The 22,903-nt window shown below is 41.2% G+C and overlaps 1 protein-coding gene, 1 long non-coding RNA gene and 1 pseudogene across 2 annotated transcripts in view; 2 read left to right on the top strand and 1 right to left on the bottom strand.

The window, feature by feature from the left end:
* Positions 1 to 22,903, bottom strand: part of LOC145505216 (uncharacterized) — a 204,012-nt gene that overhangs the window by 112,086 nt on the left and 69,023 nt on the right. The window lies entirely within an intron of this gene.
* LOC145505579 (uncharacterized) lies at positions 1,023 to 20,891 on the top strand. The gene is made up of 6 exons (XR_014053122.1): positions 1,023 to 1,315; positions 2,663 to 2,971; positions 16,386 to 16,572; positions 16,908 to 17,053; positions 17,779 to 17,954; positions 20,428 to 20,891. It is a non-coding gene; the product is annotated as an uncharacterized LOC145505579 (long non-coding RNA).
* LOC145507779 (olfactory receptor 10J5-like) lies at positions 7,164 to 7,881 on the top strand (annotated as a pseudogene).

Raw genomic sequence — 22,903 nt, 5'->3', positions numbered from 1 at the left:
ACATCTCCTGCATTTGCAGGTCAGTTCTTTACCACTAGCACCACCTGGGAATATGACTAAATAGCTGATTAACTTGTAAACTAAACTCCATTTGTGTTCCAGAATTTTCCCTCTAGGATTTCTCTGGCTGTGACCATTCTTCTGTGAGTTCAGTATGGGAGATGCTCAGGGATTCCATCATACACTGGGACAGTAATCAAGCACACGCATCACGTCACATACAACCACAGGATCCAAAGCAAAACTAATCTAATGTTACTGGTAAGTTACACTAAGGTCTATAGTCTACAAGGGGCTGATCCAACTGTATCTGGAGCAAGGAGACAAAGGCAAATATTTCATCCAGAGCTCCAGAGCTCTAGCTGCTACAGCAACTTCTCATTGTAACCTCATGGGGTTCTTGTAAGGATTAGAAGTGATGACACAACACCTACTCAGTACATGTTCCGGAACCATGTAAGTGCAGAAAGCTATGACAAACCTAGACAGTGTATTAAAAAGCAAAGACATCACTTTGCCAACAGAAGTCCATATAGTCAAAGCGACTTTTTTTTCCAGCAGTCATGTATGGATGTGAGAGGTGGACCATAAAGAAGGCTGAGTGCCAAAGAATCGATGGTTTCAAATTGTGGTGCTGGAGAAGACTCTTGAGAGAGTCCCTTGGACAGCAGGGAGATCAAACCAGTCAGTCTTAAAGATTTCCTGAATATATATTGGAAGGACTGATGGTGATGCTCCAATCCTTTGGCCACTTGATGCAAAGAGCTGACTCATTGGAAAAGACCCTGATGCTGGGAAAGATTGAAGGCAAAAGAAGAGGGCAACAGAAGATGAGATTGGTTAGATAGCATCACCAACTCAATGGACTTGAATGTGAGCAAACTCCAGGAGATAGTGAAAGACAAGGAAGCCTGGCACACTGCAGTCCATGAGGTCACAAAGAGTCAGATACAATATAGCAACTGAACAACAAGTGCTAAGTGCCAGCTATGACATAAAAGAGACTGAGACTTACTACCTAAATCTTTAAACCATCTGCCTTAACTTCTTGGTATATTCCTACAAACAGAAAAATTCATGCTCTATTTTCAGCCTCTGCTCCCAAACCTACCCCTTACCTAACCAAACCCATGTATGTCCCCTGTTAGTAGCAGAAATAGGGTAAAGCTCTTCACATAGACATTGAGAGTCATCACATCTGACTTTTACACAAGTACATTTTCATTGAGAGTAACTAAGCAAGGGCAACACACTAACATAGATTCAAAAGAACAAAAGATAGTGCCATGTGACATTCAACACATCTTTGTCTGAGGTGAGTTTTTTTTTTTCTCCAGGAGAAAAAAAAAGTCAGGCCATGTGAGACCAGAGCTTGCCCAGTGTTCCCTGCATGATCCAATTGTAATGAGATATCCAGGCTCATTTCAGGATTCTGACTCCATTCAGACTCATGGGATACACAGTAAGTCTCTTGGCAAATAAACCCAGGAGATGAGAGCTAGACCACAGGAATACTCCTGAGAGTCCCCTCCAAGTCAGACTTTAAAGGGACTGCTCCTTGAAGGTCAGATTTGCTCAGTGTGAATGTGTCAGCTTATGCTTCAGCCAAAGTGCAATGAACTGTGAGTGATATAATAAAGTAATAAGGCTGACCTAGACCCTAATATGGAGAAGGAAATGGCAACCCACTCCAGTATTCTTGCCTGGAGAACCCCAGGGACAGAGGAGCCTGGGTGGCTGCCGTCTATGGGGTCGCACAGAGTCGGACACGACTGAAGAGACTTAGCAGTAGCAGCAGCAGACCCTGATAAGGCTGAGTTTTGTATGATACTAAGTTTCTACCAGGGCTTCCCTGGTAGCTCAGATGGTAAAGAATCTGCCAGAAATGCAGGAGACCCTGGTTCTATTATTTATCTAGCAAAAAATGACAATCAGTTTTCTTGGCATTGCAGTGACTTCTTGTAAATAAGTCATAATTGCCTGCTATGCCCTATAATCAGAAAAGAGCACAGGCAGATTCTACAGACTCAAGAAGGTAAGGGGGTGGATTTTTCTGGGTATGGGAAGGCTTCTGCCCCAAGAAAAGTCATCACTCTCTTGTTTATTCAAATAGTTCACATAGTCATCAGTTACTTAAGAAGTCAGCTTCTTCATTCCTGGCACCTTACATCTATTTTCTTTAATGAAAGGGAAAGAAAGGACAGGACAAGATGGAAAGCCTGGCAAAAGACGTCATTTTTTTTTTTTTTTAGCAGCACGACTCCTTTTAACTCAAAATACAATTATAGAGACTTAGCCTACCTTGCATAGTTTATTTTTTTTAAACACAGATTCGGTTTCTAAGCACAGATTTTGCTTATAAAGATCTAGATATTTTTAAGAATCCATGGGTTTTGTCATAATTTCTTCCCTTTGCAAATGGTATTTCCTTTACACCCTCAAATTGTGCTTTTCCCCTCTATCTTATTTTTCTTTTTCCTCTAGTCAGAATATCGGCTTCATGACTAAAATTTTGATGCATGAGCACATTTCAGTATCCTTACTCCCCCACAGGGTTTTTGTCCTTCTGGAGTGTTTAAATCATTTTGAAAGCTCCTTTCTGTTCTATATAGTGCTTTTGAGATTGTCTACTAGTGTGTCACTTACACAGAAACACCCCTAGGGTTCAGGCACAGAGAGGACGCAGATTTGGATGGTAGAAGGGCTGCTGCTCCAGTGTCCAGCTGCAGTCACTTCTGGCTGGGCTGGCTCACGAGAGTAACCAAGATGAAGAAAGGGGGTGATCATCTGGTGCTAAAAATATCCTTGAGCACACTGACACCTGTTCTAACTGCTGAGAACTCATCCCAGACAATCTCCACTGGTATAATCAGCCCACCCTTTCCACACACCACTTCAGCACCATGGTGCCCTCTGCAACTTCTCTCCTCCCAAGGTGAACACTGGGGATTGTTCACTGAATTGACTCCAGGTAAGAATGTAATGCGATTTACTCCCACATCCCATACTTCCCCATCTCCTTCACTGGGGCCTCCCTCACCTCCAGAGGCAGTTAACAGCCCTGTGCTGGTTATTTCAACAACACCTATCTTTACGGTAACAATTTTGGATCGTGCTTTTTAAAAAGACAGGTTAAAAAATGAGATAGGAAGCAACTCTCCTTCATCTTCCATCTTATTCCTTCATGCCACAACATCCCTGAAGATGTGACAAGATGGAGTGACCACACCCTAGAACTCCTGACATGTAGAACAATCGTTGAGAAGAAAGCTTAGAGAAACATTCCAGGTGTGATGAGCATATGACACCCAGCCTAGGAAGTACAGCCAATCACCAAAGTACACTGTGCTCAGTCGCTCAGTCATGTCCAACTCTTTGCAATCCCATGGACTGTAGCCTCTGTCCATGGAATTCCCCAGGCAAGAATACTGGAGTAAGTTGCCATTCCCTTCTCTAAGGGATCTTTCCAACCCAGGGACTGAACCCGGGTCTCCTACATTGTAGGCAGATTCTTTACTGTCTGAGCCAACAGGGAAGCTACTGCTGTGCTTAGTCGCTCAATTGTGTCCAACTCTTTGTGACCCCATGGACTGTACTCCACCAGGCTCCTCTGTCCAAGGGGATTCTCCAGGCAAGAATACTGAAGTTGGGTTGCCATGGCCTCCTACAGGGGATCTTCCCAACCCAGAGATTGAGCCCAGGTCTCCCTCACTGCAGGCACATTCTTTACTGTTTGAGTCACAGAGAAGCCTGCACTTTATGGAGGGTGAATCCCAGTTACTGCAGCGCTATTTGTTTCTTTTGTCCGAATGGAATGTTGAGGCTTGGGCTGTACCTGAGCTACTCAGGCAGAAGAAATGATAGCTCCCTCCAGTGACAGGGCTTCACTCTTCCCTCGCCTACTACACACCTTGCCTCTAAATAAATGCACATGGAAAGAACACTGCTTTGAACATTTGCATTGAACATTTGCATTACATATTCCCACACGTCTTGATCTGGCCTTCTTTTTGCATTTTTTCACCACGTTCTAAGAATATCCTGCCTTAAGATAGTCTTTCATTGTCTGTTCAATCCAATTCAAATGTGCACCAAAGGCAATAAACTTATTTCTCCCCTCTCTTTTTTCTCCTGGGGTTATGTACCTGGGCCACATTCCCTGGTCATCAGCCATCCTCTTTATAACTTTATAATTTATTTGAAGAAGGTAACTTTATAATTAGCTGAGGCATGCTTAACAACAAATCTGGCTCATTTGGGGTGAAAGCAGTATTTTTCAGGCCCTAAAGACTCCAGGGATTTTTTTTTTCCGCTTCTCTTTCTCTTTCAACTCAATTCAGCTTACTATTTTCTTTTTCTTCTCTGGCTCCAAATATGCCTGCAGCTTTCCTGGCTCAATTCCTTCTTAACTATTTTTTGTAACTCATTGCAATACGTTCATCAGTAAAGGGGGAAAGCACATAAGATCTGATGTTATCATCGATGACATGTTAAAGTTTCCGTTTCCTCACTGTAACCTAGCTTTCTAGTCCAAGACTCAACTGAAATTGGCCACTACATCACCAGTGACCTCTTTCTTACTCAATTTAATATCTGTTTTCAGCTGTCATCCTCCTTTACTTCTCCATACTATGAGCTATACTTTTATACTCAGAGTTTAAATAATTTAAAATAAGGCCCATAATCCTCAATGTCAATACAGCCATTAAAAAAGTTTCGTATAATCTCACCCCTACTCAAACATAATGGTTAACCCATAATATCAGCTGTATATTCTTTCAGACATCTTCATATATAAAAATATGCATTCACACACACACACACACATATTTTTAACCATATGGCAGCATACCATGTTATTGTTCTTTAAATAGCTTTTTTTTTTTTTTTTGCTTTTAATGCATTCCACATGTCTGTCTGTGGTAATCCACCAGAGCAGCAGTGTTCATCACAACTTTTACCAAGGAAGGAAATGTTTGATATGTGTGCTGCCCAACAGAGTAGCCACTAGTCACATGTTCTTTGTTAGTACTTGAAATGTGGCTACTATGACTGATGAACTGAATTTTTCCTTTAAGGAGCCACAGCTGTATAACTCTCATTCTTCCTGAAAAGCTTAGAGTTGCACTGACGCTTTCATCTCTATCTATCCAGTTGGTATCTCAGCAGCCTTTTTAATACAAGTTACTTTATTTAGTGGCACACTCATTTCTACTTTATTTTGTTAACATTTATTTTTGACTGTGTCAGGTCTTAGTTGCAGCACATGGGATCAGCATTGCGGCATGTGGTATCAGCACACAGGCTCTTTGTTGCAGCTCACAGACTTAGTTAGTTGTCCCACAGCATGTGGGATCTTAAGTTCCCAGATCAGGGAACAAACCCATGTCCTCTGCATTGGAAGATGAATTCTTAACCATTGGATCACCAAGGAAGTCCCCCTCATTTCTACTCTAAATGTCTGCCTCCTTATATTCCATGACGGAATACTTTCCAGAATATCCACATTTTCTATATTGTGCTTCCTAGATTCCCAGGAAAGATTCACTAAGAATCTAGATTCCTAGATTGCTAGTGGAAGTTTTCTAGATTTTCCAAAATCCTCCAGCCTTCTCATATGACCTTGTTCCTTGTGGAAAGTGATTCAAACTACCATTCTAAATATGGTGGCAATCCCAGAGTCCCTCACCAAATTTCCAGGAAATACTGTATGTGCTTGCAAGGGAGAACAGAACAAGAGAGGTCCTTGTGTTTCTTCCAGTCATTACCAGCAAGAAGTTTTTCTTCCTGCCTTTGGATTTCACCTCTTGCACATGGTACCCTTTTTCTGCATGGCTATCACCCACCTCTCTCCACTTCCCAAATACCACTAACTCAAGACTGTACACATGACAAATTTAAATGAAGGTTTAGGGCTCTTGGGAAACTTTACAACACAATATTGTTTAGCAAAAGGAGAATAGGGTGGCAGAGGATGAGATGGTTGGATAGCATCACGGAGTCAATGAATATGAAATTGAGCAAACTCCAGGAGACAGTGGAGGACAGGGAAGCCTGACATGCTGCAGTCCATGGAGTCACAGAGTCAGACAAGACTTAGCAATTGAACAACAACAACATAATTTAGCAAACAATTTTAAATCAATTATTACAATGTTTTTATTTTTAAGTTCCCTCTGCCAAAAAGAAATTGCTATTTCTTTCATTCAAGGTCCAGCCTTCTGACATGTTGCTGATCTTCCTCTCTTTTCCAACAATTTCCCCTTTTCTCCTTTGTTTACTCACCCCTAAACCCTCAAATCCCTGTTAATACTTTTACAACAAAGCAAATTTGCCAATGGTTTGTCTCACCTAGACCATCTGGGCTGGGCCCCAAATCCTTCATCTTCACTCTTGCTAATGTGTCCCTAAAGACCAGCTCTCCTGAGATTAATTTTGTACACTGTTCTCAGAAATTTCTCCTAAGTGGCACCAGTGATTTTAATTCAGTAAGTCTAACTCTCTCATCTCCATTTTGTTTTTCCAACTTCTCACACTTTCCCTAGAAGAGAAAGGCAAAGCTAGGATGGTGTACACTCAAGGGTACTGTGGCTTATATGGCATTAAAACAAAACAGTCTTTCATCCACTCTCTACAAAAACAACATATTCAGCATAAGAACCTGAAAGGATGTGTGCAGTAGTCTCACATATTGGTCATCCCTTAGAGGCTTAACAAAAGATAATGGAGACAGCAAAAACTGAAAAAAGGGAGGGGGCTAAAGAAGCCATAAAGCTATGCCAGCACCCTACTTACTGATTATACAGAGAGGACATAGGCTCACGTGTGCATATCTGTCTGTCCTCTACATCCTTCTCTCTATCCCTCTTCTAGAGTCCACACCACAATGGAAATTTCTTGATGTTGACTCCTTGTATTGCTTTCAGACACTGAAACTGAAGAATGCAGAGAAAACACCTCACAGAAGTGACAGAGTTCATTTTCCTAGGATTCTCCAGATTCCATGAACACCAGATTACCCTCTTAATGGTTTTTCTCATCCTGTACACATTAACCTTGGCTGGCAATGCCATCATTGTGACCATCATCCGCACTGATCATCACCTCCACACTCTCATATACTTCTTCTGAAGAATGCTGGCCAGTTCAGAGACCATACACACACGACCATATACACACTGGTCACCATTCCACAGATGCTCTCTGACCTCGTAGCCCAGAACCAGCCAATCTCCCTGGCAGGCTGTACCATTCAAATATTCTTCTTTCTTACCTTAGCCATCAACAACTGTTTTCTGCTCACGGGGAAGGGGTATGACCATTACGTGGCCATCTGCAACACTTTGAGATACACACTCATCATGAACAAGAGGGTGTGCATCCAGCTGATGAGCGGAGACTGCAGTATTGGCTTGGCCATGGCAGCTGTCCAATATCCACACTTACTTTACCCTTCCATCACAGAGTGGTTGGTCATTTCTTCTATGACACTCTCCCTGTCATAAAATTCTCCTGTATTGATACCACTACCAATGAGATCATCAATTTTGTTGTCAGTGTATCTGTGATCCTGGTTACCACGGGCCTGGTCTTCATCTCCTATATCCTCATCATCTCCATCATCCTCTAGAGTGCCTCAACTGAAGGCCAGAAGAAGGTCTTTGCCACCTGTGCCTCCCACTCACTGTGGTCATTGTCCACTATGGCTGTGCCTCCATTGCCTATCTCAAGCCCAAGTCAGAAAACTCTGTAGAACAAGACCTCCTTCTCTCAGTGACCTACACCATCGTCACTCCTCTGCCAAACCCTGTTGTTTACAGTCTGAGGAACAAGGAGGTCAAGGATGCCCCATGCAGAGCTATGGGCAGAAACATTTTTTAATCCATCAACCCTTTTTATAAAGAACAGTATGTGTTCTTGATGCATTCAACCGCAAGTCTGTCTTGTGCAATCTGTCCTGTAATGAGCTGTGCATATCTTGCTTCAACACCTTCACTACAAAAATTGTCAACTTTGTCTCCATATATCTCAAACTTTTGTCCAAGCATTTTCAATTTTTTGAGTATATAAGAGGTCAGGGAAGATGGGCATGATTTTTTAAAAAGCACATCCAAATTTTCATGGTGGGGCAGTGGAGTTCTTTAAAGCATATTAATGTGAATATTTTATGTTTGAAAAAATTTTAATCTCTATTACTTTCATAATACAACCTACAGGAAATAACACTTGGACAAAATCTACCCAGCAAGGTAAGAATAGTCAGTAGCAAGGAAGAACTTTTGAGAAAGATGAGATGTGTGTTATTTCTTTTTAATTAATAAAGTTGGAAATCACTGATTTAGGCCTCAGAATTTCAGCCTTTATTATTTGGTTTATACTAGAGCCTTTGCTTCCATCCAATATCTTCAGAGTGCTAGCCAGGGCTATAAATTGTGAAGAACTCTTACCTCTCCAATCTGACTGTGCTAGTCTGTTCTCTCAGCTGCTGGTTCTCTTCATGGAATCAGTTTCTCTCTAATCATCATGAAGAATAACGAATTGGTCAAAAAGAGCCATATATTTTTTGGATTGAGAACCATAAAGATATTCTTTGCTGGCACACACCATGGCACTTCCTGGATAGTACCATAAAGAAGAATTAGAACAAAACCAACAGCACCAGTAGTCAGAAGTAGTTCAGAGATTTGTTTAGTCACTCAATTCACCAAAAAAAAAAAAAAGGCTAAAAAAGAAAATAATATTTATATCTACTTCTACTAGGTATCCTTTAAGGAAACAATCCTTCTCCCCCAGGCTTCCAGGGAGTTTTTCTGGTTTTATGCCACTGGGACATACCTGCTATACTGTTGCCTTGGGTGGTGCTAGGGAGAGTTAAAGACTCTGGTCCTGTGCATTTTTCTACTAAAGTATTTTGTGTTTAAAAAAATTGCTTCTCTGCTCATCCCTTAATTCTGTCTTCTTACTTAAGAGAGTGACTTCCTTTCCCCTGTACTGAGAAAGGGTAGGTAACTTTCAAGGAACTCATCTACAGTAAGATCTAGCTTTACAGACTTCAGAGAATCTAGGTGGGAAGACCATACTTCTTCCAAGGCCTGGTCACCTCTAATTTCTGTCCTGTGTCATCGAAATTTCTGCATCATAGAAGCAAGTCTTCCTATAGAAGCTCTTGAAAGGTCAAGAGCTGGGTTTGAAAATCCTGGACTTGCCATAAGTCTGCCCTGACTGTGCTCTTAGGATCAGCCCTCTATGAAGCTATCTCTCCTATGCCTAAAGACAGCACCCCCTGAGGAGTGGAGGCATGTCTTCCTCCAAAATGAGACTGTCTCCTCTGAAAGTATGAAAGACCCCTTTTATAAATACAGTGTTTTTAATTCTGCCTCACTAGTCATCAAAAAGCATTTTTAATCCCCTTACCTTATTTATTCTGTACTGACTGTTATCCAGTTATAAATGCTACCTTACATTTTCTACAGCAGCATCATTTACCTCATTCCCAGCTAGGAAATTAGTTACTCTTTTTTATTTGCCTCTATAGTTCTTTGTGCAAAATTATATTAGGGTAGCATTTTTCTCATTGTGGTTTTGTTGCTTATGAGTCGGTTTCTATCACTGAATCAAAAAGTGTATCAGGATCAGATATATGACATGCCATATAAAGTTAAGAATCAGAACTGTTTCTCTCACTGTTATGCCCCATGACTAGTAAAGTGCTAGGTAGAATGGGTGCTTACTAAATCCTCATATAATAGTCAAGCACCAACTATGTACCAAGCACTAGGCTTGGACTTGCTGGCATGTTTTGATCAGCTATACACATCTATTATGCCTTTCTGGGTTCTTTGCAGTTGGCCTTCACCTAAAAACAAAGTAATAAGCAGATTCACAGAGGTGGGGTCACTTCGGTCCGTAATTTCTCCTTCTCTGGATTTTCTATAAGCCAACCGCTATAAGCCAAGTTGCTTCAAGACCCTCCTCATGGTCAGTATTAATTTAGTCACTGTGCTACTAATCCCTTGTTGTTGTTGTTGTTTAACCACTAGGTCATGTCTGACTGTTTGCAACACCATGGATTATAGCTCACCAGACTCCTCTGTCCATGGGATTCTTCAGGCAGGCATACTAGAAAGGCTTGCCATTTCCTTCTTCATAAAGGACATGGAGTTACCATAAAAAAAAATCATTCCTACACATACTAGGGTAGGACCTTCAAAGTGGAGTGAAGTGAAGTGAAGTCACTCAGTTGTGTCTGACTCTGCGACTCCATGGACTGTAGCCCACCAGGCTCCTCCGTCCATGGGATTTTCCAGGCAAGAATACTGGAGTGGGTTGCCATTTCCTTCTCCAGGGGATCTTCCTGGCCCAAGGATTGAACCCAGTTCTCCCACATTGCAGGCAGACGCTTTACCATCTGAGCCACCAAATCTTTGAGGACATTCAAATCTTATTTAGTAAAAAATAAATTTTTAAACAAAGAGTCAAATGCCATATAAAATTAAGAATCAGGACACTTATCATAATGCCCTAAGTAAAATAAGTCAGAAAAATGAAAATAGTTTATGAACTCACTCGTATGTGGAATTTTAAAAAGAAAAAAAAAAACTCAAAAAAAAAAAAAAAAACCTAGAACAGGTGGTTCTGGTTTGGGTGGTTGCAAGAGGAAGGGATAGGGGTGTTAAATGAAAGTGATCAAAAGGTACAAACTTTCAGTTATAAGATAAATTAAGTTCTGAGACTGTAAGAAGCAACATGATGACTTGGTAACAATACTATACTGCATATTTGAAAGGTGCTAAGAGTAGATCTCAGCAACTTAGGAAGTTGCTAAGAGTAGAACTTAGCAGTAGCCACAGAACTAGAAAAGGTCAGTTTTCATTCCAATCCCAAAGAAGGGCAATGTCAAAGAATGTTCAAACTACCACACAATTGCACTTATTCCACATGCTAGCAAAGTGATGATCAAAATTCTCCAAGCTAGGCTTCAACAGTACGTGAACCGAGAACTTCCAGATGCTTAAGCTGACCTCTGGTCAGATTGGTCAGATTGCCAGTAACCACTGGATCATAGAAAAAGCAAGAGAATTCTGTAAAAACATCTATTTCTGCTTCATTGACTATACAAAAGCCTTTGACTGTGTGGATCACAACAAACTGTGGGAAATTCTTCAAGAGATGGGAATACCAGACCACATTACCTGCCTCCTGAGAAACCTGTATGCAGGTCAAGAAGCAACAGTTAGAACTGGACATGGAACAACGGACTAGTTCAAAATTGGGAAGGAGTATGTCAAGGCTGTATATTGTCACTCTGCTTATTTAACTTCTATGCAGGGTATATCATGCAAAACACCAGGCTAGATGAAGCACAAGCTGGAATCAAGATTTCTGGGAGAAATATCAATAACTTCATGTATGTAAATGACACGACCCTTATGAGAGAAAGCGAAGAGAAACTAAAGAGCCTCTTGATGAAGGTGAAAGAGGATAGTGAAAAAGCTAGCTTAAAACTCAACATTAAAAAATGAAGATCATGACATCCAGTCGTATCACTTCATGGCAAATAGATGGGGAAACAATGGAAACAGTGACAGACGTTATTTTCTTGGGCTTCAAAATCATTATAGATGGGGACTGCAGCCATGAAACTAGAAGATGCTTGTTCCTCCGAAGAAAAGCTATGACAAACCTAGATAGCATATTAAAAAGCAGAAACATTACTTTGTCAACAAAGGTCTGCAGAGTCAAAACTATGGTTTTTCTAGTAGTCATGTATGGATGTGAGAGTTGGACCATAAGGAAGGCTGAGCAGTGAGGAATTGATGCTTTTGAACTGGGATGTTGAAGAAGACTCTTGAGAGTCTCTTAGACTGCAAGGAGATCAAACCATTCAATCCTAAAGGAAATCAATCCTGAATATCCATTGGAAGGACTGATGCTGAAGCTGAAGCTTCATTAATTTGGCCACTTGATATGAAGAGCCAACCCATTAGAAAAGACCCTGATGCTGGGAAATATTAAAGGCAGGAGTAGGGGACGACAGAGGATGAGATGGTTGGATGGCATCATTGACTCAATGGACATGAGTTTGAGCAATCTCCAGGAGTTGGTGATGGACAGGGAGGCCTGGCATGCTGCAGTCCATGGGATCACAAAGAGTTGGACATGACTGAATGACTGAACAACAGGAAAGAGTAGATCTTAAAAGTTCTCATCACAAGGAAAAAAATGTGTAACAACATGTGGTAATAGATGTTAACTAAACTTAATGTGGTAATCACTTCACAGTAACTTCAGTTCAGTCGCTCAGTCGTGTCTGATTCTTCGCGACGCCATGAACTGCAGCATGCCAGGCCTCCCTGTCCATCACCAACTCCCGGAGTCTACCCAAACCCATGTCCATCGAGTCAGTGATGCCATCCAACCATCTCATCCTCTGTCGTCCCCTTCTCCTCCTGCCCCCAATCCTACCCAGCATTAGGGTCTTTTCCAATGAATCAACTCTTCTCATGAGGTGGCCAAAGTATTGGAGTTTCAGCTTCAACATCAGTCCTTCCAATGAACACCCAGGATTGATCTCCTTTAGGATAGATTGATTGGATATCCTTACAGTCCAAGGGACTCTCAAGAGTCTTCTCCAACACCACAGTTCAAAAGCATCAATTCTGCGGCACTCAGCTTTCTTCACCGTCCAACTCTCACATCCATACATGACCATTGGAAAAACCATAGCCTTGACTAGGTGGTCTTTTGTTGGCAAAGTAATGTCTCTGCTTTTAAATATGCTATCTAGGTTGGCCATTACCTTCCTTCGAAGGAGTAAGCGTCTTTTAATTTCATTGCTGAAATCACCATCTGCAGTGATTTTGGAGCCCAAAAAAATAAAGTCTGACACTGTTACCACTGTTTCCCCATCTATTTGCCATGAAGTGATGGGACCAGATGCCATGATCTTAGTTTTCTGAACGTTGAGCTTTAAGCCAACTTTTTCACTCTCCTCTTTCACTTTCATCAAGAAGCTCTTTAGTTCTTCTTCACTTTCTGCCATAAGGGTGGTGTCATCTACATATCTGAGGTTATTGATATTTCTCCCAGCAATCTTGATTCCAGCTTGTGTTTCTTCCAGCCCAGCATTTCTCATGATGTACTCTGCATATAAGTTAAATAAGCAGGGTGACAATATACAGCCTTGACGTACTCCTTTTCCTATTTGGAACCAGTCTGTTGTTCCATGTCCAGTTCTAACTGTTGCTTCCTGACATGCATACAGGTTTCTCAGGAGACAGGTCAGATGGTCTGGTATTCCCATCTCTTTCAGAATTTTCCACAGTTTATTGTGATCCACACAGTCAAAGGCTTTGGCATAGTCAAGAAAGCAGAAATAGATGTTTTTCTGGAACTCTCTTGCTTTTTCGATGATCCAGCGGATATTGGCAATTTGATCTCTGGTTCCTCTGCCTTTTCTAAAACCAGCTTGAACATCTGGAAGTTCACAGTTCATGTATTGCTGAAGCCTGGCTTGGAGAATTTTGAGCATTACTTTACTAGCATGTGAGATGAGTGCAATTGTGCGGTAGTTTGAGCATTCTTTGGCATTGCCTTTCTTTGGGATTGGAACGAAAACTGACCTTTTCCAGTCCTGTGGCCACTGCTGAGTTTTCCAAATTTGCTGGCATATCGAGTGCAGCACTTTCACAGCATCATCTTTCAGGATTTGAAATAGCTCAACTGGAATTCCATCATCTCCACTAGCTTTGTTCGTTGGGATGCTTTGACTTTACATTCCAGGATGTCTGGCTCTAGGTGAGTGATCACACCATCGTGATTATCTGGGTCATGAAGATCCTTTTTGTACAGTTCTTCTGTGTATTCTTGCCACCTCTTCTTAATATCTTCCGCTTCTGTTAGGTCCATACCATTTCTGTCCTTTATCGAGCCTATCTTTGCATGAAATGTTCCTTTGGTGTCTCTAATTTTCTTGAAGAGATCTCTAGTCTTTCCCAATCTGTTGTTTTCCTCTGTTTCTTTGCACTGATCGCTGAGGAAGGCTTTCTTATCTCTCCTTGCTATTCTTTGGAACTCTGCATTCAGATGGGAATATCTTTCCTTTTCTCCTTTGCTTTTCACTTCTCTTCTCTTCCTAGCTATCTGTAAGGTCTCCTCAGACAGCCATGTTGCTTTTTTGCATTTCTTTTCCCTGGGGATTGTCTTGATCCCTGTCTCCTGTACAATGTCACAAACCTCTGTCCATAGTTCATCAGGCACTCTGTCTATCAGATCTAGTCCCTTAAATCTATTTGTCACTTCTACTGTATACTCATAAGGGATTTGATCTAGGTTATACCTGAATGGACTAGCGGTTTTCCCTACTTTCTTCAATTTAAGTCTGAATTTGGCAATAAGGAGTTCATGATCTGAGCCACAGTCTGCTCCCGGTCTTGTTTTTGCTGACTGTATAGAGCTTCTCCATCTTTGGCTGCAAAGAATATAATCAGTCTGATTTCGGTGTTGATCATCTGGTGATGTCCACGTGTAGAGTCTTCTCTTGTGTTGTTGGAAGAGGGTGTTTGCTATGACCTGTGCGTTCTCTTGGCAAAACTCTATTAGCCTTTGCCCTGCTTCATTCTGTACTCCAAAGCCAAATTTGCCTGTTATGCCAGGTGTTTCTTGACTTCCTACTTTTGCATTCCAGTCCCCTATAATGAAAAGGACATCTTTTTGGGGTGTTAGTTCTAGAAGGTCTTGTAGGTCTTCATAGAACTGTTCAACTTCAGCTTCTTCAGTGTTACTGGTCGAGGCATAGACTTGGATTACTGTGATATTGAATGGTTTGCATATATCAAATTGTCATGTTGTATACCTTAAACTTACACATGCTATAAGCCAATTAGGGGCTTCCCAGGAGGCACTAGTGGTAAAAAACCCACCTACAAATGCAGGAGACGTAAGAGACGTGGGTTCTATCCCTGGGTTAGGAAGATCCCCTGGTGGAGGGCATGGCAACCCACTCTTGTATTCTTGCCTGAAGAATCCCATGGACAGAGAAACCTGGCAGGCTACAGTCCGTAGGGTTGCAGAGTTGGACATGACTGAAGCAACTTAGAACAGCAAACATAGATCAAGTATAACTCAATAAAAACTAGGGGTGGGTTGAGGGAAAGAATCAAGGCGCCTCCAAGGTATTATACTTTTGGGGAAATGACAAATCCATTATGAGGCCAAAAATCCTTCCACAGTTTTAGATTTTGAGTCATTCTAGAGCAAAGACTATGCCCCTTTGTTGCTGGCCATTCACCACCTCAAATTTCTCACCACCTCATTTTCCAGCCCCTATTTCATCCTAACGTTAAGGTAGTATCAGAGGAGAAAGAAAACACAGAAATACAAACCATCAGCCATAAAAAGCTTGGTGGTGGGGAGCATCTATCTCTGGAAAATGAGAGAGGGGAGAAAGAGGCAGGAGATGACACAGAGGCATGGATCAGTGACTTATGTCACTTGGCTCTCACTCTTTAGAATCTCAGCCCCAAAGGAAAGAGGAATTTCAAGTGTTGTGGTGTATAGTGGAAGATGACTACCATGTGTTTACTACAGGGCAGGCACTATGCTCACCTACATGATTTCACTTAATAATAGTATTTCAACTTTCTGGTACTTTGCATTTCATGACAGTCTTCAAATATAATATCCCATGTGCTTCTTACAGTAATATTATAAAGATGCACTCTTAATCCCACTTTTTAGGTTAATGGTAAAAACGTTAACTGACTTGCTTCAAGTCACACAGTTGGTAACTGACAGAACTAGGATTGATACCAAGATCCACTAGTAGACTTTAAACTATGTCTTCATCTCTGTATTACCACCATTTCTCATCTTTAATCTTTCTGAAAAATGCTGTACTCTCCTTTTGAAAGACATTATATGCTGTGAGTTATCCTGGTTTCATCCTGGACATCACTTCTATCAAAAAGTCTTCTCTAAATAATTTATGAAGTGTTCCTGCCATGAGCTGCCACAACTCTCTAAGCTGATGGCTGCCTTAGCAGTGCATTAAAGTTGCCCACCTCCTAGTCTGCTCCCTTACCACACAGCAAACCCCTTGACAGAAGAACCACTTCTGTATCCCCAGTACGTAGCACAGTTCTCTGCATAAGACAGATCAATAAATATTTATCAAATATGAAAGTTAAATGCATAATGAGCACACTTGAAACTGCTTCTTGATGACTAAGTATTGATGAGTGTCCACTGCTCTTCTGTGCTATGAAGCATCCACGTTCTCCAGAGAGCAGCTTCTGCCTTTGTTCTGAAGAGCTCACAGACTCTTCTGCTTTGGAAATTTCATGTTTCTCTCTTGTGATTATTTTTTTTCTTTTCTTGTTTTCTAGATATGAGCTGTCACATTTCTGAGATGTCAGTGTGCTGAACTGTAGCAGCAAACCTTTCTTATATACTATTTCCAAACTGCAGTAGAGGAATAAAAGCAGAGGAACCATAGATAGAATTACCTGAAAAGTAGCTTCCTTGAGAGAGAGCATTGCACAGAGGTGAAAAACAAGAATCTGAAATCCGACTGTAAGGGTTCTAATTTTACCTCTGTCCCTCCTAGATGTTCTCATTTCTCTATACATCTATTCCCAGATTTTTTTTTTTATGGGGCAGTTGACAGTACCTAAGGAGATAAGTATCATTATTCCCATTTTTAGAGCTGCAGTTTAGCAAAGCTAAGTAAAATTTAACCTGTTCAGTAAAGGTATATTTCATGTTAGACACTTGGGCTAGAGTAATATTCAGACATCACAAACCCTGCCTTCATGGTGCTAGGAGGGGTGTCCAAAAATTAAGCAAAAAGTGTTAAATCTCATGATTTGAGAAATACTGGATGTTATGGGAACACATTTCCTTACCAGGGTCAAGGAAGAGCTACCAGAGGAAGTAAGGTTTAAGCCTGAGATCTGAAGGTTTAGTAGGAGTCAACTGGATGAAAGGCTGAAGAAAGGTCTGGCAATGCAAGATCAAAAGTATATTCCAGGCAGGGGAGGCAGCACTTACAAAGGTATGTAAGAGAAAAACTGAATTATGAAAAGATTAGTAGTGCTGGCATATAAAATTCATGGGACAAAGACAGGAGAGCAAATTGGAAAGTTGGCAGTAATCACATGATGAAGGACTTTATAACTCGTAGCAAAGAGTATATATACTAAAGACGATGAAGAGTATTTAAATGTTCTTAAGTAAATCAGTGATGTGGTCTATTCAGAAAGTTCACTCTGCCAGCAGAGCAAAAAATAGATTATAGAGGGGAAGACTGGCAAAAAGGCTGACTGGGAAGCCATTACAGGACCACAAAAGACACACAGTGGTAGATACTGGGCTGGTGTGGAGGCGGTGCTGATGGAGAGAAATGGACAAATTTGAGACTTGTGTGAGGTTAAGACCAACATCTCGTGGTTACGGATTAAATATGGGGGTGGGGTGGATAATGGACTCAAAAAGGACCCTGAGACTTCTGATTTCTGGCAACTAAGTGGACTGTGGTGTCCTTAACCGATACAGAACACCCTGGAAGGGAAGCAGGCTGGGATATGAAGACAATGACAATGAGTTTGATTTTGGACTTTTAAGGTTGAAGGGTCTCTGAGTATTCAAGTGGCAGCATCCATGAAGCTGGATCCATAGATCTGGGGCTCAGGAAAGTGTTTTGAGATAGAGTTGTAGGAATTATAAGTATACGGATGGGTTTTTTTTTTTTTTTTAATGGGAATGAATGTATTCACTCAGGGAGAATGTGTAGAGGGAGAAAAGTCTACCTCGGGCAGAGAGCTGAGAAGAATCACACCAGATGGGATCCTGATGTAGGCATGTGGGACTGGTGTTAAAAATAAAATAACTACCAGGAAAGCAGGAAAGCAAGGAGAGGATTTCTCCATTCTGAGTGCCAAAGTCTTCAGTGATTGGTAAGTTCTTCTGTTCCTTATGCATGAAGAGGAAGCCTTTCTGGTTCCTTCTACTTCCCAGGACAACCACATGTAGGCCTGCATGGCATATGGTGCCCTTTTCCCTTGTGAATAAGTGACTAATAGACAACTGCCAATCTCATCCATCCAGGGTCAGGTGGTGTGTGTCTGGGCATCTTATACCATTTAGAGTAGAATCTTTGCTTTATCAACAGGGTGAATACATGGTGATCAGAACACAGGGTAGATGTCATGACAAGAACATATAAATTTCTTATGATCAAATAAATCCACTGAGTGGGCTGGACTTGAGATAATTTGCAGTTTCCCCACCTGAGGGCAACTCGACAAGGGAGGTCTAGCAGCCGAAGAGTGCCAAGATCTCTCAGGAGTAGAATCTCAGAGGAAGGGGACTGTGCATTTTCATGTCAAGAAACTGTCAGGGAGGGTCTACAGGGCCTTCCAAAGAACTCATGCGTGCACCGGAGCTGCACCCAAAATCTGTCAATGACAGCAAGAGAACTATGGTAACCACTCACAAGGGGCTACAAACAAGGCTATCAATAGAGCTAAGAGTTACTTGCCTCTGTCCCTCTTCTTACCCACTTCAACACCTTGAAGATCTAACTCTCAAAGCATTGAGAAATTTCAGAGCCAGACTACCACTCTCAACCATAATTTCCAAGGTAGCTAAAGTAGAAAAGGAAAATAGTAAAATAGTAGACTGTCTTTCTACCCCTGTTCCCCAATGCAAAGAACTGGAGTAGGAGGAAAATCACAAGAATAAACTGTTGTCCCCACTGATCTTTGTATCCCCAAAGCCACAAGTCTTACCCACTACAGGGCCAGCAAAGGGGAGGTCTCAACTTTTAATGATTAAAAGAGAAGGAAACATTGTGGACTCTGTCCCAAATATCATTTAAAGGCAGGAAACAGAAATTCTACAAAGCCTGGTTGGAAACAGAAGTTGGAGACAGGAGCAGGGGGGAGAGTCAAAATATTTATGCTCATCCAACTGTGTTACAAGTGATCAATAAACTGATTACACATAAATAGAACTCTGTAAAATTGTTAAGCTCTCAATGGAATCCATCCAGAAACATGTGAGATTCTGCTCAGCCTTCAGAAGTGAGAGCTTTGTACACATTTGCAAAACTGTATTATTCAGATGTGCAAGGGACTAGACCTGCCATTTTATAGAAGCTCAATAACATTTGTTGCACAAGAACAAATGCATGGATGAAGTAGGGTGTTAACTGCAAAAAAAGTGGGGCAAACTATGAATGAGGTCAGGGTCTCAACTGGCCTAAAACAAAGCTTTGCCTATATATGCAAGAACCTTTTACTCTCACTTATGCAACAAAAGACATCCCCAAACAGGTCTGTGGGCTTCCCTGGTGGCTCAGATGGTAAAGAATCTGCCTGAAATGCAGAAGACCCAGGTTCAATCCCTGGGTTGGAAAGATTTGCTGGAGAAGGGAATGGCAACCCACTCCAGTATTCTTGCCTGGAGAAGTCCATGGACAGAGGAGCCTGGTGGGCTATAGTCCTTGGGATCGCAAAGAGTAGGACATGACTGAACAATGAACACACCACCACACTAACCAGGTCTGTAAGAAAGAGGAGAGCAACGAAGAGATATTGAATTTATCTAATTATTTAGATGTGTTCCTTCTCAGGCACTTGTATGGTAAGAACAATAAATCGCAGACCTGGGTTCGTATCTAGTAGACCCTTCCTATCCCTTTAACTGTACCTCTTTACCATCCTCAACCTACTACCATTCCCCTTATTTAAGGTACCATGAAATCTCTGGGAAACCTTTGAGAGCTAAGAGCCAACAGGCAAAGAATGAAGCTTCCACTGAGGCTATGAGCCTGATGTAAGCAACAGACTTGCCATACCAGTAAAAAAGGCAGCTTCGCCCGGTCCTTACCAGAGACCCACATCTTCCTGTACTTAATTCAGAGGCTGCCTCCACAGGGCTCCTGAGAGACTTGGTGAGGGCGTAGCTTGAGAGCTTCCTATATAGCTAATTAACATTCATAGTAATAAACTTGGACTTGTAAATTTAGTCTCTGGGTATCACAGGACAGTCTTTATGTAGCTGAAGTAGTAAGTTGCCAACAGGAGGTCTAGGGAAATTATTAACTTCTAGTTCATAGCAAATTACTATGTGACCAGTCTTCATTTGGAGACCTACATTATCACTGGTTTGGGGGCAGGTTTACCTTCCTGGAGCTTGGATCTATAATCATAACTTCCTAAGCCTTCTTCCCTGAGGGGAACAGAGGTTATGACAAAGAAGGAAAGGACATAAAGATGAATTAAATGTAGCAGTATGAAATGTTGGCTGTATATACATATATTTGAACATCTAGCCCTTTTTTTTCTTTTCTATAACAGAAGAGTTGACTATAAGGCATGAAAACATTTCTTCAAGTATTAATGATTTGTCCCTGTTTTAATATAGGTTATTGGAGTTCTTCCCAATGGGAACGGGCTGAAACTGGAAGAGGCAGGAAAGGAACAAGGAAAAGTGGAGAGTTCCGAAGACTGGGATCCAGAGAGAAAAGTGACTCAAGAGAAGCCCAGGAAGTAATGGCCAAGTTGGGCCAGAGAAGCACAGAGAGGGAAGGGCATTGTTTGGGCACCTAGGTGCGCTGAGACACTATGGATCACCTGCCTAGCCTCCACACATGGCCCACACAGAGGGCTCATGTCGGGTGATCTTCCAGTCTTCACCCACAGAAACAGAGCCACCTGGACCTGTTCTGCACCTGCTGACCAGGGACAAGATCTAGTCTGTGCATTTTAATTGTGGCAGAGTATTCTATTATATTTGTTTAATCCATCCTCTAGTAACAGATATTGAGTTTGGTATTAATCCTTTTCTGTACTAACAGTGCGGCATTTAATAAACCTCTTCACACCATCTGATACACATGCAAGTATAAACCAACACAGACAACGGAAAAAGTAAGACACTATTAAATATATTAATATAACATTGTAATTCCCCAAACCTGAAAATTCATGCATATAAAACCAATAAATTTCTAAGAATAGATGCAAAAAGAGATATACATTAGAGATAGTAGAATGATTATAGGAAGGTGTAAGAGAGATAAATCATCTGAACTATAACAGGAAGTTAAGAGATTAAATTTGATAAATCAATAAGAAGCATAGAAATAGAGAAGTAAATACCAGAAGATATAGTTAAATGAATTCTAGGAAGTAGAATTTAGGGGTGAGGAGGGACAAAGTAGGAAAACTGCTGTTTTTCATTATAAGCTTTTTAGTACTGCTTGATTTTTAAACTGTGGGTATGTATTACCATAATAAGAATACAATTTGGAAATAAAAGTAATAAAAGTCAAAACAAAAAAATTAGCCTTAAGGGCACAGATATGGAAAATAATGTATTATGATTTTGAATTTCAAATCCAAGGGAACTTTTTAAGGGTTTAAATGTATATAAAATTAAATCTCCCTCTAGGAAAATTACACTACCACAGTAATAAATGAGACTGCTCTTTTCCTCATATCCTCACTAACATTAAGAATTTACTTTTTTAAGTCATCATGGTAGGTTTCTGAAGAAAGTCAGGGGGTGGTTGTTTCTTCAAAATGAATATTTATAACATTAGTCTCATACACACACAGCCTAGCTACATAATTTTTGAGGCCCACAAAATGAAAACACAGGGTCCTTTGGTTTAAAATTATGAAGAATTTCAAGGCAGCACTATTAGAGCTTTCAGCCAAGTTCAAGGCCCTTCTAAGCACAGGTCTGGGCAACTGTGCAGGTCACACACCTATGACACCACGCCTGCACATACATAGCATCTATATTCTATTACTGAATTTCTAAAGGTGAAGAACCTAGGAATTTTCACTTTTATTTAAGAATCTCAAGTGTTCTTAGTCAGGGTTCCCAGGAACTAAACTTTAGGAACTGCTCTAGACCCACCCATAAGAATCACAGAAGCACTGAGAGCCACCTCTTAATGACAAAAACAAGCTGAGCTGGCTTGAGAAAAAAATGTAATTATCCATGGAGCACTTTTCAGCCTTAATTCACCAATGAAATAAGATGAAGGATAACTGTCCCTTGAACAACACAGAGGTTGGGGCATCAACCTCCACTGCATCTGACTTATAGTTGGCCCACTTTATTCACTATTCCTCCATATCTACAGACCGAACCAACTGCAGATCATTTAGTACTGTAGTATTTACTACTGAAAAAAATCCAGTAAATGAACCTATACACTTCAAAACCAGTAGTGTTCAGGAGTCAACTGTATGTGCCAAAAGACAAGAACTGCATGATTCCACAGGCAGAAGGCCCTGAATTCACCAAGGTTTAGTACATGAACTTTGGTTGTTAAACAGGGTTACTAGCTGGCAAGACAGGGTCCTAGTTCTTATATCTGGAATGGACAAATCAGGTCACTGGAACAGAAAGCCAAAACAGGGAAAGTAAAGGAATTAATCCAACCATTACTTCCTGAGGTTTTCTGATATAGAATCCATCTCCAAGGAGCTCACAATCCAGTGAGTGACTTACACAAGTGGGCTGACACTGATACATTTTCTAATAGAGTTGGGTGTATGCACCATGGGAATAGAGTGGAAACATAACAGAGGAAAATAGGATGGGGAAGGAGAAGACAGCAGAATCGCGTAAAAAAAGAATGGGAATCAGAGAGGGGAGGACGTGGAGGGAGAAGCTGCAACAAAAATACTGAAGAGTCAGAATGAAAGAGCATGAGGTGTTAGGGAAGCAAGGAGAGGCTCACCTGGATGACAGTCACCTAGATGGTGTTTAAGGTAGGATATCAAGGATCAAAGCCCTGCACCAAAACAGGGGCACCATCAACAGGTCACCAAATTAAGGGTATCATATAGGCAACCAGCCCCATGGGACCTGACTCTGGAGA

This window comes from Giraffa tippelskirchi, chromosome 5, assembly GCF_054371585.1.
Source record: "Giraffa tippelskirchi isolate mGirTip1 chromosome 5, T2T-mGirTip1v1.2.pri, whole genome shotgun sequence".
Taxonomy (NCBI): Eukaryota; Metazoa; Chordata; class Mammalia; order Artiodactyla; family Giraffidae; genus Giraffa; species Giraffa tippelskirchi.
The sequence above is the reverse complement of the archived record's forward strand: the minus strand, read 5'-3'. Positions and strand labels throughout refer to the sequence as shown.